Source organism: Dendrobates tinctorius, unplaced genomic scaffold (genome assembly GCF_039654945.1).
Source record: "Dendrobates tinctorius isolate UK_male_01 unplaced genomic scaffold, ASM3965494v1 ptg000086l, whole genome shotgun sequence".
Classification (NCBI taxonomy): domain Eukaryota; kingdom Metazoa; phylum Chordata; class Amphibia; order Anura; family Dendrobatidae; genus Dendrobates; species Dendrobates tinctorius.
The window spans coordinates 48,470,608-48,488,062 of record NW_027361754.1 but is presented as its reverse complement, the minus strand read 5'-3'; the positions used below and the strand labels follow the sequence as shown (position 1 = coordinate 48,488,062).

The 17,455-nt window shown below is 48.6% G+C and overlaps 1 long non-coding RNA gene across 1 annotated transcript; it reads right to left on the bottom strand.

The window, feature by feature from the left end:
- Nucleotides 1-2,713: 2,713 nt before the first annotated feature.
- On the bottom strand, nt 2,714-13,633 carry LOC141098063 (uncharacterized). The gene is made up of 3 exons (XR_012234135.1): nt 13,462-13,633; nt 11,698-11,773; nt 2,714-4,262 (listed from the first exon to the last, which is right to left on the bottom strand). It is a non-coding gene; the product is annotated as an uncharacterized lncRNA (long non-coding RNA).
- Nucleotides 13,634-17,455: the final 3,822 nt, after the last annotated feature.

The window sequence follows — 17,455 nt, the reverse complement described above, 5'->3', positions numbered from 1 at the left end:
TCAGTAGACAATGGCAGTAGAGATGCAGGAACGTGTCCTTCGCTTCCTGCCTGGTAATTTCTATGTGACACAGGTGCACGCACCATCACTCTCTGAGCGCCTGTGCCATTTAGAAAGTTCCCGGCAATAAGAAGGAAGCGATGCTGCGGAGGGAGAACAGACAGAGGTGAGTGAATAAATCTGTGTGAGTTTTGGTTTCTTGACAATACACTGGGAAGCAATAAACTTGGGGAGGTAATACACTGGGTAGGAAATAAACTGGGGAGAAAATGCATTTGGAGAGCAATAAACTGAGAGGAAATACACTGGGAGCAATAAACTAGGGAGGTAATACACTCGGGGAGCAATAACAGGGAGGCAATACACTGGGGGATCAATAACATTGGGAGACAATACACTGGGAGAGCAAAAAACTAGGGAGCAAATACACTGAGGGAGTAATAACCTAGGTAGGCATTACACTGGGTGAGCAATAAACTGGGGAGACAATACACTCTGGGAACAATAAGCTGGGGGAGCAATAATATCGGGAGGCAATATACTGGGAGCAATAACATAGGGAGACAATACACTGGGGAGGCAATAAACTGGGGAGACAATACACTCTGAACAATAAGCTGGGGGGGAAATACACTGGGGAGGCAATACACTCGGGGAGCAATAACATCGGGAGGCAATATACTGGGAGAGCAAAAACTAGGGAGCAAATAAACTGAGGGAGCAATAACCTAGGGAGACAATACACTCTGGAACCAATAAGCTGGGGGGGAAATACACTGGGGAGCAATAAACTGGGGCTTTAATACACTGGGGGAGGAATAACATCGGGAGACAATAAACTGGGGAGCAAATACATAGAGGGAGCAACAACCTAGGGAGGCAATACACTAGGGAGGCAATACACTGGGGGAGCAATAAACTGGAGAGACAATACACTCTGGGAACAATAAGCTGGGAGCAATAAACTGGGGAGGCAATACACTGGGGGAGCAATAACATCGGGAGACAACACACCGGGGAGAAATAAACTGGGGAGCAAATACACTGAGAGAGCAACAACCTAGGGAGACAATGCACTGGGGGAGCAATAAACTGGGGAGACAATACACTTTGGGAACAATAAGCTGGGGGGGGGAATACACTGGGGGAGCAATAACATCGGGAGACAATACACCAGGGAGCGATAAACTGGGGAGCAACAACCTAGGGAGACAATGCACTGGGGGAGTAATATACTGGCGAGGCAATATACTGGGAGAGCAAAAAACTAGGGAGCAAATACACTGAGGGAGCAATAACCTAGGGAGACAATACAGTGGGGGAGCAATAAACTTGGGAGACAATGCACTAGGGAGCAATAAACGGGAGGTGATACACTTGGGGAGTAATCAACTGGGAGGCAATACACTGGGGAGCAATACAGTGGGGTAAGGATGATGAGAGGAGGTTGGTGGAGAGTAGGGATGGGAATAAGACACTGGTTAATTTATATTTATTGGGCACTGGAAATTATAGTTAATGGGAGACAGAGCTAGGTTATCACTTTATATTTTTAATGGTGTGTGGCTGATTGTGTAAAAATGATGGGGTACATATATGTAGTCAGGGGTGCAATGTTGGGGAGACAAATTTTTATATACAATATATGTGAGGGAAAGAGAGTCCAGCTCACCCACGTGCACTATATGAAGATCCGGAGCAAAGGAAGCGTCCGTATCTTGGACGTTATGATTGTAAATAAAGAAAAATCTATCTCCATGAAAATCCAAAAACTCTTCTTTATTGGTGTGAATAGAAAACACTCCAGTCAGTGAATTAAAATGTCATGGTAGTAGATAAAACAACTAGTTTCAGGTAGTGAAACCCATAAGCATGTTACTGGGGGAGGAAGGACCGGAACAATAGAGCCAACGGTGTCTCTGGGCCGGAACCATTGGGGCTGCCACTAGTGTTGCAGGGGGACAGAGAACCTGGCCGGGACAGACCTGTGACCCCCTACTGCCAAGGGCTGGTCTGTTATAAAAAGGGCTGGGGGCGGGAACCCGGGGCTTTTTGCGGGAAGACAGGAGGTGCGGCAGGTGAAGGTTTGCTCCTTCCCTGCGGGTAATCCAACAGATGGCAGACTACGCTTGGGTGCGTACTTCCCAGCAACAGCACCAGTGACCGCTTACCGCTGCTAGACGCCGACTCTGCGACCGCAGGCAGGAAGCGCTGACCGTACTGCTCAACGCTTGACCGCTGACAGCGTAGGGTGCACAGCCCCATCAGAAACTTCAATTCTACAGCCGCGACAGCGGCCTTGATACCGGATCCCTCTGCCTCATTTGATGAAACAACAGCCACTGGTACCCGGACATACAGCGGCCCACCAAAAGTTCCCGGACTCTTCGCCGCCACTAAGAGACAGTGCCTCCAGTACATCCAGGACCGCTTCCTCAACGTGACGCACCATCTGCGGCGCCATTGTGGGATTTTCCAACCACCTCCCTCCAGACGACAGAGTCTGATAAGTTGAACCCTAAGTTTTTCTTCTTTCCCGCCATTAGCAACTCTGTTTTTTTACCGTTGCTGACAGCTCAAGTAGGCTGTCACCGCAGTATACTGTACCTTCACATATCTGCTCGCGCAATACTTCTGTGCATCTTGTATATATCAACTCTCTACGTGGAGAGAGTGTTATATATATCCAAAAAAAACACATATGAACCCAAAATCACAAAAATATAACAATCTTTATTGAATAGCAAAAGACATACATCACATAAAGAGTTAAAAAGTGGGAAACCCAAAGTAAGGCACCACAACCCACATTCCTAATAGTAAGAGGCTGCACATATCCAAAACCCCCAGTAATTGCTTTTCAATTGCCAAATAGATGAAAAAGTGTCCCTAAGACATCAAAACTCTATATCAAAAAAATCACCGGTCCTATACAAATAGTACCTGCAGTGCAAAGATGGATTTTACCTCCTGTGGGTGATGGTGCCAGTCCCAATGCACGTTTCGGCGTTTAGCCTTCTTCCGGGGGTTGGTATCACACCAGCAGGAGTATACCTTTATATTGGGACCACTCCAATGAAAAGTCCTATAACAAATCCTGTTAACTTAAATAGACTCTGATTGTCATATGGCTGACTATGGCCAGGTATGTTAACGCCCCAAATCTAATGGGACCAATAGATTAACGGATTAACAAAGGGGGATGTGTCTAATTAAAATAGTGGGAGGATTATCCTATTCATCTAGCCAATCACATAAGTACTCATTGTGAACCTCCCCTCTGATCACTCCGTGGCACATATGTCCCATATCATAAAGTATGTATAGATCCCCTAAAATGAGGGTGTCATAGAGGTGTCTCACTCTAGCGGCGCACACCACACCGACGAGGCTACCCCGGAGAACCGCACGACGCGGCAGAACGCCAAGCCCTGGGCCGCGAGCCAAGCGCCACCCAGGTCTGATGCAGGCAGGACTGGATCACATGACCGGGACGCGGCGCGAGATGCACACAGTGTACACCCTGGGCAGCCAAAAGCAACAAGGGCCACAGAAGGAAGCTGCATATACTATAAATTTACAAACGCAATAAAGTAAATTGCACAGTGAGAGCGTTAATATCGGGCCCTATCCATACATATTAGTAACCTTGCACAGTAATACATAGAAAATTGTAGACATCCATTTTCCAAACAGGGAATAATAGTATAACAGATAATAACGTAATTGTTAACAATTAGGGACATCCAGGTAGCTCTTATTGGATCATACAAAGAACACAGACAATGAATACATTCTAATGGGGAAAACCCCACGATAGCCATATGAGCACTCTATAAAAAGACATACCATTATAATACATAATAGCAGCAAATTATTACACATAGTAATAAATCCTAACAAAATCATATATAACGCCCTTATTAAACCATGTAAATAATGACATACACATATAAAGTTATATTAAATCAGAAAAACGTACAATGCCTCATATTTAACAAAGGAATATACAATATCCCATATTGAACAAATTGTTGGATGTTACCGAAACAGACAAATCCACGTTTAAACAATAATCTATAACTATAAACACTAAAAATGGAAAATGTTTGTGCATAGCATGACCATACATCTTAACATTCAAGAAAAGATGACTCCCGTGTTGAAAAATCCAATCCAATGTCCATCCCAAGATTTTATGATGTTCCAATCCGTATTGTGACTGATCAGAGATGGTCTCGTGGAAAACACAAAGGTATGCTCTACAAACAGAATAAAATAAAATTAATAAGTTAAAAACAAGATGAGATAAAAATTTGACCAGGACATATCAAAGAAATGGAACAAAGCTGCAAGTTTCATTTAAACCATGTGGATACATGGTCTTCAAAGTCCAAATTCATTTGGTCTCTATCCGTGCTAAAGGTCGACTTACTTCCACTCCCCTAGCATGTAGAAGGAGTCTATCAATGCCTCTGACCTTTAACCCCTTGGGGTTGCATTGATGGTGCAGCTTGAAATGTCTCGGTAATGTGCGTAGATGATCCACACACATCTCCTCTTTGGCAGCAAGAATCTCCCGCACATGCTCTCTAACCCGTATTTTTAAGGCTCTAGTCGTGAGGCCTACGTTAAAATTTTTTTTACAGGGACAGCAAGCATAGTATACAACTGCCTTGGTGGAGCATGTAATGGACTGAGTGATTTTATAATTCTTGCTGTCGTCTGAGGAAGAGAAAGTAGTTGCACATTCAATGTTCGGACACGCCACACATTTTCCACATGGGGCACACCTCAATTTTGTTTTCTGGGGCTGGACAAACAGAAGTTGTTTCTGATTCCTCTTTTCATAATGGCTTAGAACTAATATATTCCTCAGGTTTTTACTTCGCCGAGCAGTACTACTCGGAGTTGATGACAAATAACTACCAAGGGTACGGTCGGCGAGAAGTATAGGCCAATATTTAGCCATGACCTTTCGCATTAGGTTCCATTGTGAATGGTAAGTGGTATCCATTCTAACCTTATTTTCTTCATTTTTCTTACCGTTAGAAGCTTTACCTGAGGTGTAGATCAAATCATGTCTTTTCTGACCATTGGCTCGTTTGTATGCCAACTTGACTTGTCTCTTGCTATAACCTCTAGTCAAAAATCTTTGTTTTAAATCGGCTCCTCTTTTATGAATGTCCCCATCTGATGAACAGATACGTCGGACCCTCAGAAATTGTCCAGTGGGTATGGACTTGATGACCTGTGTTGGATGGGCTGATTGCGTGTGCAGCAAAGAATTTGTAGAGGTTTCCTTCCTAAACAAATCCGTCTGCAAAAAACCTTTACTGTCACGTTTGACCGTGACATCCAAAAAGTCAATAAATTCTGTATGGTACTTGTATGTCAACCGTAGGTTGTGATTATTGACATTTAGATCGACAAAGAAAGAAACTAATTGATCTAATTGATCATAAAGACATCATCAATAAACCGAGCCCAAAATGAGATGCGGTCCATTGATGTGTGTCAATCTGACAGGAAGAGGTCCCTCTCCCACAGCCCCAGGAACAGATTAGCATAGGAGGGCATGTGGTAGGGGCCGGGCTTGGGGGGTGGACCACTGCTTACCCTGTTCGGACGCCGCAGACACCAGGCAACTCAAGGACGAGGCGGAGACAGATTTCACGTGTAACAGTTCCAGATTTATTCGTCACCAAACACACACGCAGCTTCTTCACACTGTCTCCAGGCCCGGGTACCTGCACCTTCGTTCCAGTCACAGTAACGCACCTCACGGATCTTTCACTGGGGGTTGTCCTAGACCAATCTACCCCCAGCGCTTCACCTGTCCGTGGTCGTCGTCCAATCAGTACCCCCGGGGCCTCGTCTGTCCTGCGGTCCGTCGGGTCAGGGCCACCCCCCTGACTGTCTCTTCTCTGTCCGTCCCCTGGCCGAGCTCTTCTCTCTTCCCTGTCTTCTTCTGAGCTCCTCCCGGGACTAATCTAATCTTGAGCCCCGCCTACTTCTATTTATCCCCTCTCCCACAGGGGAATTCCCCTCCTGGGCTCCTATCTCCCCGCCCCCCATGACTAAGCATATCCTGAGCCATAAGCTGATGTATAGTCCTGCACTACTCTCCCCTGCCATCTTGTGGTCACTTCTCAGTACTACACCCTCCTATCCTGCCTTTCCTAGCTGTCACCCTTCTATCCTGTCAGTCTCCATCTCTGGTGTACAAACCGTCCCCTCCTACTGCCAATCACGTCTGTCCGTCAAGTCACCTTCCCCACACTCCCCCTCCCTTTGTCCATTGTCGTCCCGACAATCATCCTACCTACGTCGTTCTAAAGCTTATCCACAGTCTGTTGTCGGACTGGTCGTTGGCCGCGCCCACCACCCACGGGGGCCGAACTAAACCGGGAGCACCATGCTCCGAGCAGCCTACCGCTACTTGCCAGCGCGCACGCCACGTGACAACTTCTTTCGGGTTGGCGAGGTCCACCCGGACTACTCTACGGCATGAACCTCCCACTGCTCTCCCCTTCCACTACCTTCAGTTGTCCGGAATACCATGACCGAGGCCTTTCGACTACCAGGTCATCGACGCCCGCTTGTCCATTTGGGGTGTCCGTGGTGTTGGGGACCTGACTGACGGACCACTGTCTGGCTCAATGTTCCTCGTTTCTTCGTCTGCCACTTAAAAGAGTCATGGTCGGCGTATTCGTCACCTCTACCTCGTACCCGGAACCTGTTACATATACATTTTTGCCAAACACATTATTCACTAAATCAACTCTTAACAGACTATTACACTTACTTTAATAACTGTGATAAAACACTCCGGGATCGCCTTTGCTGGGGTCAAAGGTCACGTGCGTTCAGCATAAAACTCAGGCGCAGTGCTGGGATTCGGGTGAAACTGACCCTGGGTCAGGTTTATTAACGGTGAAAGCAATGCAAAAAAGGAAATAAAACATAAAACAAATCCTTGCCTGTCCGGCACTAACTAAACAATGGACAACCTAACTACCAACTGGCGGGCTTCTCCCGTCCAGCCAAACCACAGTTGCAGTGGGCACTGCTTCCACTCACGTGTGTCTCTCACACAGACAGGCTCTCTGTGTTCCCAGGCTGAGACACTCACACAACCACCTGGCATCCTTTTATATCCACCTCCCATTATTCATTAGCAAGCAGGTGCGATACTGACCAGACTAGGCCTCATAGGAAAGGAATCTGGGCGAGATATACCTGCCCTCATCCACTATTCCCACATGATTCTCACATAACATAAGGAGTTACTTAACTGGGGTAACCCCTTTTTCTTTTCTCTTTTTTTTTTTGTTTTTTTCCTCTTTTTTTCCAAACACGTTAACATATTTTTCCAAAACATTTTCCGTACAGCATTCTTAAAATAAAGACTCCCCCTCCCTTTAACGTTAGTACTTCCTTTTACGCATCCCCGCTATGTCAGGAAAAACAAACTTAACCATATAAAAGAAACATTTTCTTTCAACCTGGACGAACACTGTCCTCGTGGCCTGCACAACGGTGCAGCGAAATCCCGACAGTCCAAGCCATCTCCTGGTGGCTGGTAGCAAGGGGCCCCACAGCCGTGGAGCTCCCAGGATGCAGGGAGTGTCTTTAGGGGTCCTTTCTATGGGGGCTCGTGAGCTTCGGGTTCAGCGATTACGGCTACCGCGTAGTAGCCGCGGGGACAGTATTCCTTGTAGTATGACACCAAGTCCCCCTCTCGCAACGCCCTGCCGTGACGAATGGAGGTCACATTGATGTACACCTTCTGGCCGGTTGCGAGGTCTCGGATGAACCTGTAACCTTTCTGCAAGTTAGTATACATGAGCCATTCCATAGATCGTGCAGCCGCCATGCCAGCCTCCCCCTCTCATGGAGCAGGTTCCAGACCTCCTGCTCCCTGGCCTTTTTCTTTCGGATGACCTCCGCGACCCAAACGGAGGGTCCGGTGTAGGCCCCGGAGTCCGGTGGGTGGGACGCAGCCAGGGTTGAGAGCGGGGCAGAGGCGGCCGTAGAGGTCGGCGGCCCAGCCGGGCGGCAGGTAGGGGCAGCCATAGCTCCTGATGAAAAGGCTGCAGAGCCCGACAAGCAGGCCGCGGCGGACTCCGGTGATGACACAGATGCGGCCGCGGGGCGGGCCGCAACCAGAGTTGCAGACGGGGCCGGAGTAGCAGCCGGCTTCAGGGACGGGGCCGCCGCTGACAGGTGGAACACAGCAGCGTAGGCCGCGGGCTGGCTCTGCATCGGCAACACCGGACATGGCGCCGCCAGGCGAGGCGGCTCGGGGACGGGAGCAGAGGCTTCGCTCAGCCCGGTAGGAGCCGCAGAGCCCTCCGCAGCCGGGCTTCCAGGAGCACAGGAGGCCACGTTCTGCGGCCGAGTGGTGGGGGCCGCTTGCGGAGCTGCCGGCAGAGCCGGGGGAACTGTCACCTTCCCCGGCGCCGCGGCCTTCGACACGTCATCCCGTAGCTCCTCCTGTAGTGTCCGTTCTTCACCCCACCGTGCGGCAGGGCTAGCCTCCAGGCTCGGGGATCCCGCGGGGAGGCTCCCCGGTGGTGTCTTCGGTGGTCTCTCCCACGGGGCCCGCCTTCGCTCCTCTTCTCCGCCCGAAGTCTGGAGGACAGTCCGTGACTCCAAGAAGCTGGTCTCCCAGCGAGACTCCCAACTCCATTGCCACTCCTGGCGTCTGAGGCCACGGCAGCTGCAGTGTCGCATCCCATCCGGTGGGCAACAATCGAATGGCGCCAAGCAGCCGCAGCCGGCCTTCTCTCCCGGGCCACTCCCACGTGGGGCGATGGCGACTTCTCCATCCAGCTGCCCGGGTCCAGTATGAGGGGGCGGCGGACTCCAGACACACACCGCTCCCCCCAGGGGTACGTTGGAGGGGGCCCCAGTCCATCCAGAACAATTGCAAACGCCCGGGCCTCTCCCCGGCGTTGGAGTACCACCGCCATCTTGGACGGAATCTGGCACCGCCCCGAATCCTCTGTTGGCAACGCAGATCCGAAACAGCGTCCCCAATTTGTAATCCACAGGTTGGCGATTTGTAATCCACAGGTGTTTGTAACCCACAGGCACTTGTAATCCACAGAGGAACAGTCCACGTCCTTCTAGGTTCTTCAAACGCAGGCCTGCCGCGGAAGGTGTCGTATTAGCGGCGGCGATCCTGCCGACTACGCCAAATGTGGTAGGGGCCGGGCTTGGGGGGTGGACCACTGCTTACCCTGTTCGGACGCCGCAGACTCCAGGCAACTCAAGGACAAGGCGGAGACAGATTTCTCGTGTAACAGTTCCGGATTTATTCGTTGCACTCCTGACGACCACCAAACACGCACCGCAGCTTCTTCACACTGTCTCCAGGCCCGGGTAACTGCACCTTTGTTCCAGTCACAGTAACGCACCTCGTGGATATTTCACTGGGGGCTGTCCTAGACCAATCTACCCCAAGCGCTTCACCTGTCCGAGGTCGTTGTCCAATCAGTACCCCCGGGGCCTCGTCTGTCCTGCAGTCCGTCGGGTCAGGGCCACCCCCCTGACTGTCTCTTCTCTCTCTGTCCCCTGGCCGAGCTCTTCTCTCTTCCCTGTCTTCTTCTGAGCTCCTCCTGGGACTAATCTAATCTTGAGCCCCGCCTACTTCTATTTATCCCCTCTCCCACAGGGGAATTCACCTCCCGGGCTCCTATCTCCCCACCCCCCATGACTAAGCATATCCAGAGCCATAAGCTGATGTATAGTTCTGCACTACTCTCCCCTGCCATCTTGTGGTCGCTTCTCAGTACTACACCCTCCTATCCTGCCTTTCCTAGCTGTCACCATTCTATCCTGTCAGTCTCCATCTCTGGTGTACAAACCGTCCCCTCCTACTGCCAATCACGTCTATCCGTCAAGTCACCTTCCCCACAGGCACAAAGGCCACTCCCATGGCTGTTCCCTGGAACTGTTGGTAGAGGGACCCCCCAAAAAAGAAAAAATTATGTTTAAGTGCAAACTCCAATATTGTTAGAATGAATTGGACCTCCTCTTTTGTAAAATTTGTTAACGTTAGATTATATGCTGCTACCTTCAGTCCATCCTCATATCGAATGCTCGTATACAGAGCCTCGACATCACAAGTATAGCCCCCTCCTCCACATTAAGAGAGTCGATCTTTTTCAAAAAGTCACTCGTATCCCAAATGTACGAGGGCAATGTTTCCACCAAAGGCTTTAGTTGGGCATCGACATATTTGCAGACCTTCTCCAAGAAATTGCCCACACCAGAAACAATAGGCCTACCGGGGGATGTCCTACAATCCTTGCGCACTTTTGGCAAGAGGTACAGAGTAGAAACTCTAGCCTCTGGTACAATAAGTACATCACGTAACTGTTTGGAAATAATGCCCTGTTCAAGAGCAGTATTCAGAATTCTCACTAATTTTTCAGAGTATTGCACCAAAGGATTGTAGGTCAGCCTCCAGTAGCACTGTCTGTCTGGTAACTGGCGGTAGGCCTCTGCTTCATATAGTTTACTTGGCCACACAACCACATTTCCACCCTTGTCCGCAGGTTTATAATCAACATCTCGTAGTTGTTTTAATCTATTCAGACTATTAAGTTCATCCGATGTTAAGTTGTCCTTATAGATACCTGATGGAATCTGTTCCAATTCATTGGAAACCAATTGTACAAATAGTTCTACATTGGGACATGCGGACAAGGGTGGAAATTTGTGTGATTTCTCATACAGACAGTTGGGTATCTTACTCATATTTGTGCCCTTGTGTTCCCTGGACAATTCCTCCAAGGTCTGCAACACCAACTGCTCCTCATTGGTAGGAAACATTTGATGTAAAGTAATTCATCATTGTGGAACCACTTCTTAAAAATCAAGGAGCGGCCAAAAATGTGAAGATCTTTAATCACTGTAAAAAGATCAAAGCATGAACTGGGTGAAAACGTAAGACCCCTAGAGAGCAGAGACAAGTCAAGATCTGAAAATACATGGTCAGAGAGGTTGATTACCTATGATCTTCAGAGTCGTTTTTTGGTTGTTTAGACTTATTGCCTTTAGGCCGATATTCCATTTGGCGCATGTTCTTTTTCTTTCCCAGATGGGTATTCATAGATACCCCTGATGGCAATGAGGCCTCGGACTGTCCGCTAGTTGATGATAGAGAAGACATGGACACAGATCTATTGGGTTTAGGCTTATTTGCCACCTTTCTCCACCTATAAACCCTTTTCTGAGCATAATCAGAGTTATCCCTTGCCAATTTTTTTAACTGAGTATCCTGGATCTGTTTCTCCCAGGTATCAAGACACTTTTCCATCTGCTCATTAAAGGTAGTTAATTTTTTGTTAGGAATAGATTCTTTCAGATGCATATATGAAGCGTCCAAATCTTGCACTATGTTTTCAATAACTGTTTGATTCCGGGCAATTAATAATTCCATAAATTTAAAAGAACTGTTATTGCAAACCTCCTCCCACTTGGATATAAACCCTTCATCTTCCACCGGGAAGAATGGAAATACTTGGACTCTGAGACCACATGGAATCATTTGTTTACCAAGATAATTTTCCAAAAACGTTTTGTTCCACCATATTTTCATACGTCTTTGTAACAGACGCCTAGTAGTATCCTGCAGTTCTGTAACATTTCTCTGACTATCCTGGTCAATATTGGGAGACCCACTCTGAAAGAACTTATTCAATTTGGTCCGCCTGGACAAATCCCTGGCTTTGTAGTCCATGGGACTGCAACAATTAAACTGTGAAAAAACACAGAGAACAATAATTAGCAAAGGTGTTGAAGTTGAAGTACGGAGCGTGTTCAGCAACATACTGTATTCAATTTACTTAATGATGGACCCATTACTGGGTTCAAGTAAAATTAAGTATATCTGAAAAAAACACATATGAACCCAAAATCGCAAAAATATAACAATCTTTATTGAATAGCAAAAGACATACATCCAGGGGTGGATTAAGGGTAGCCAGGGCCCGGGGCAGTTCAGACTCTGTGGGCCCCCCTCGTCACGTGACGGGGGTCACGAATCGTAGAGCCACACTCTACATAGAGAATAATGGGGCCTCCAGCACCGACCTCCACCCGCAGAGCCGCACTCCACATAGAGAATAATGGAGCCTCCAGCACCGACCTCCACCCGCAGAGTCGCACTCCACATAGAGAATAATGGAGCCTCCAGCACCGACCTCCACCCGCAGAGCCGCACTCCACATAGAGAATAATGGAGCCTCCAGCACCGACCTCCACCCGCAGAGTCGCACTCCACATAGAGAATAATGGAGCCTCCAGCACTGACCTCCACCCGCAGAGCCGCACTCCACATAGAGAATAATGGAGCCTCCAGCACCGAATTCCACCTGCAGAGCCGCACTCCACATAGAGAATAATGGGGCCTCCAGCACCGACCTCCACCCGCAGAGCCGCACTCCACATAGAGAATAATGGAGCCTCCAGCACCGACCTCCACCCGCAGAGCCGCACTCCACATAGAGAATAATGGAGCCTCCAGCACCGAATTCCACCTGCAGAGCCGCACTCCACATAGAGAATAATGGAGCCTCCAGCACCTACCTCCACCCGCAGAGCCGCACTCCACATAGAGAATAATGGGGCCTCCAGCACCGACCTCCACCCGCACTCCACATAGAGAATAATGGGGCCTCCAGCACCGACCTCCACCCGCAGAGCCGCACTCCACATAGAGAATAATGGGGCCTCCAGCACCGACCTCCACCCGCAGAGCCGCACTCCACATACATGGCTGTTCTCAGTGCTCTGTGCTGTGCGCACAGGACCTGTGATGAGGTCACAGGAGGGGAGGAGACAGGGGTCACATGATCGGGGGCCCTGACACCTTCCCTCCTGTGATCTCATCACAAGCCTTTGCACGCTACCAGCAGCATCAGCGTTCACGCTACTTGTAGATGCTGCTGGTAGCAGAGCACATAATGCCGCCCCCACGGTCACTCACTTTTAGGTGGGGAGAAGATGGAGTGCCATTGCAGCAGCCAGCAGGAATGTGGTGGGGGCCCCCTTAGAAGCTCTTGTGGTGGGGGCCCCAGGGCTGAAGCCCCGCCTGCCCTGCCTATAATCCGGCCCTGCGCGGTGGCGGATTATAATGGGGCAATTTACTGGCCTGGGCTGTGGGCCCCTTAACCCCACTGGGCCCGGGGCAACTGCCCAAATTGACCTCATTATAATCCGACACTGCATACATCACATAAAGAGTTAAAAAGTGGGAAACCCAAAATAAGGCACCACAACCCACATTCCTAATAGTAAGAGGCTGCACATAGCCAAAAAAAAACAGTAATTGCTTTTCAATTGCCAAATAGCCATGAAAAAGTGTCCCTAAGACATCAAAACTCTATATCAAAAAAATCACTGGTCCTATACAAATAGTACCTGCAGTGCAAAGATGGATTTTACCTCTTATGGGTATGTTTCGGCGTTTAGCCTTCTTCCAGGGGTTGGTATCACACCAGCAGGAGCATACCTTTATATCGGGACCACTTCAATGAAAAGTCCTATAACAAATCCTGTTAACTTAAATAGACTCTGATTGGTCATATGGCTGACTATGGCCAGGTATGTTAACATCCCAAATCTAAAGGGACCAATAGATTAAAAGATTAACAAAGGGGGATGTGTCTAATTAAAATAGTGAGATTCATCTAGCTAATCACATAAGTACTCATTATGAACCTCCCCTCTGATCCCTCCTTGGCACATACAGTATGTCCTATAGCATAAAGTATGTATAGATCCCCTAAAATGAGGGTGTCCCAGAAGTGTCCCACTCTAGAGGCGCACACCGCACCGACGAGGCAGCCCTGGAGAACCGCGCGACGCGGCAGAACGCCGAACCCCGGGCCGCAAGCCAAGCCCCGCCCACGTCTGATGAGGCAGGACTGGATCACATGACCAGAACTCGGCGCGAGATGCCGCATCAAGCGATGCCCCAGAAGTCGCCCGGCGGGCGTGTGCGCACAGTGTACACCCTGGGCAGCCAAAAGCAACATGGGCCACAGAAGGAAGCTGCATATACTATAGTGGAGAAAGTGTTGTCATCTTTTTTTCTTGTTATATAAAATCACCCGTTAACACTTGCTCTGCCTCCTGCTCGTCACTGCATCCTACGCACCTGCTAGTAACCTACATTACCATACAATGGGAAGGGTTGGAACATATATAGGGAAGTCTCCTGTTTTTAAATTTGATTCTTAATTAACATTTAATCACATGATATCCTCTTCGCATGCACAGAAAAAAAACATGATAATATTGATAAGAACAAGTGACATATAATGCACAAAATGTATGATGCACCTACAATAATAGATAAATATACAAAACAAGATAAAAAAATGCATCATATATACAACAGGCAATAATGTGCAATATACAAAAATAAAACATGGAGATGCATTATGTATACAATATGCATGAAATAGGTAAAATGCAAGGTATATAGCATATTATGTTTTACATGTGATGTTGTTATTGCTGTTGAAGAAGCAGAAATGTTTACAGAAATTATTAATAGTTTTATAAATGCATTCTTGTTATTACAGTATTTCTATTGTCCATAAACATTTATGGGAAGAATGGGAACATTATAATAAAAAACAATTCAATCGTTCAACAACCTTGATGGAAAATTTGGATTTTCGTGGCGCTGGATTATTCTTTCTTTACGATATATGTGACTTGTTATTTTCAGGGCTGCGGTGATCATCGTGATAAGAGGAGTCGCGGCTGGGAGATGTCAACATGAAGGTCTGACCAAATGGAGAAGAAACAATAGAAAATAACTCTAATCAAATGAGATGTCAGTGGTCACTGGATGTATTTATTCTGTACCTGTACTGTGTGACTTGGAATGATAATGCCAGATTTTTTTATTGGACGGCACATGGACTTAGAATTTCATAGACCCATTCACATATCTGTGAAGATCATGGATCTGCAAGATTCATAGCATGTCCTGTTCTGATCAGAATAGGACTAAAGGCCCCGTTACACATAACGCTGTCCCAGCGATCCCACCAACAATCAGACATGAATGGGATCGCTGGGACATCGTTAGGCTGAACGCTGGTGAGCTGTCAGATAGACAGCCCCTCCAGCGATCAGCACCAGCGAGCAGGCTGGTTTCTAATGTAAACATCGGGTATCCAGGAACCGCGGCTCCTGGATACCCGATGTTTACATTAGAAACCAGCGTCCAGCGTCGCTGATCGCTGGTCTCTTGCTGCCACACGCAGCGATGTGTGCTGGCCAGCGGGACACCAGCGATCAAAAAATGGCCCAGGCCGATCGAGCACGATCAGCGATACCCTGCAGGGGGGCCGGTCGCTGATCACCGTCACACACAGCGATCTCGCTGTGGCGTCAAAGAATCAGCGATCTTGCTAGCGAGATCGCTGTGTGTGATGGGGCCTTAAGGCTGGTTTGAGATTTGCGGTTGGCAGAGCTGCGGAGGGATGCGGCAACCTGCGGCAAACGCAACATGTTGCAATTTGTTGCGGTCGCCACATTGTCAAAACGACGCATGCGGATGCATCTGCATACATCCACACGGCCTGTGTACCCAATGTTAAAGATAGCTACTCCGGTAACAATAGAGCCCGGCAGTAATAGAAGAGGGGTGATTGATTTCTGTCATGTGCTCTCTGCTCCTTTCTAGGGGGCAGGCAATGGCTGGGAGCTTATGTTCCCGGCGATGCTAGATTTCTCCCACCCGGTCAGTGTCTGCTGAGGCGTTGTAGAGTGGGAAAACTGTTGCTCATAGCAACCAATCACAGCTCAACTTTCATCTTTTAAACAGCTCTGGTGAAATGAAAGATGCTTAGTGATTGGTTGCTATGGGCAACACAGGCAAGTGTAACCTGTTGTGGTCAAGAAGATGTGCCTATGAAATAAATATATTAGATATTTATTATATACTAGCTGAAGAGCCCAGCGTTACACGGGCATAGTAACTAACTGTGGTTAGTTATATCAAATTATGTTTCCCCCTTCGCGCCTCTCATTTTTTCCGCTCGCGCCTCTCATTTTTCCCTCCAACCTCCAGTTATGAGCACAGAAGTGTAATCCTCACAGGAGCAACTCCATTCTAGATATGATGGAGCTAGATGTGGCCTGTGCCTGCAGCACACTGATACTCTGAAGGCGGGACGTCGCAGCCGGTGAGTTTTGCAGGGTGGCTTTCGAGGTAAATGTGTCTCCACCTGTGTGTGCTAACAACGTGGGCCGTGTGGACAGGGCTTTGCGTGTGGAGTAACTGTGGCTATGCATAGTGGGCGTGGCTTGATACACACACACATACATAAGTATGGGACGCCTGCCAGGGCCGCGGGTATACTCGGTGCCGTGCCGGTTCTTAAGGGGATGTGTCACGGCAGCAGTGTCCCGGTCCATGGCCCTGGGCATCCAATGAAAAATGATGATAAGGGGATGATAAAGTTTCTGAAAGATAGTTTGTGACGCCACCTGTGGTATTTGGCAATTAAATGTTAGCCGACGCTGCTTGAAGAGACTGCTGGGGCTGATGCAGCAGAGTTGTTACAGCTCTCCACAGGTGGAGCTAAGTCCCAGGGCAGTAATAGTGTAAAATGAGGGTGATGATGGTTGTAGTGCAGGACTGAGGTGACGCAGCAAATAAACAGGAGGACACAGTGAGGTGCAGCCTTCACACTTTTACTCACAGTTTGAGGTGCAGACCAGGGCATTGAGTACAGATGGTAATGGAGATCCAGGCAGCCTGGAAACAACTTAGGATCCACTAAGCCAGATCGTTTGGAGGCCTCCTTTCTGCGCTGTCCTATGAGATCCTTGCTGCCTAAAGCTATGATTGGTCCTCTGTTTCTGACTGTTCTTTAGTCTTTGCCTGTATGGCAGGCGGCTTGAGCGTTTTACAGGTGTCACTCCATCGTGGTGGCTCCGGCTCTGGTATGCTGCTGTGCCTTCAGGTGTGTGATGGGGCCAGGAGGCCTGCAGTCTCCTGCCCTCTGGATTTGGCTGCTGGGACTGTTGTACCCGTGCAGCAATGGACTCCGGCGTCCGGTGTCAAGCTCTCTTCCCTGGGGTGAGCTTGGTCACAGCTCCAATCCCCAGGCTTTCTGAAACTTTCACTTTCCTCTCTCTTTACTCTGCTCTTGGGACAAGCTCTTCACAGCTCCTGTCCCTTGTACAGACTCTCATAGCCTGCAACTAACTCCACCTCCAGCCCAGAACTTATAGGAAAGCTCCCCTGAAACTGGGTTTAGAGCTCCCCCTTCTGGTGGTCTGCAGTAGAAAAAGTGTTGAATGTTGGTATTACCTAGCTAAGAGACCCCTCCTTTCTTCCAGGCATGTCATCACCCTCCTGTGAGGGAGGCAATGCCACTGTGGCAACCGGATTCCTGGGGTGCCACACGTA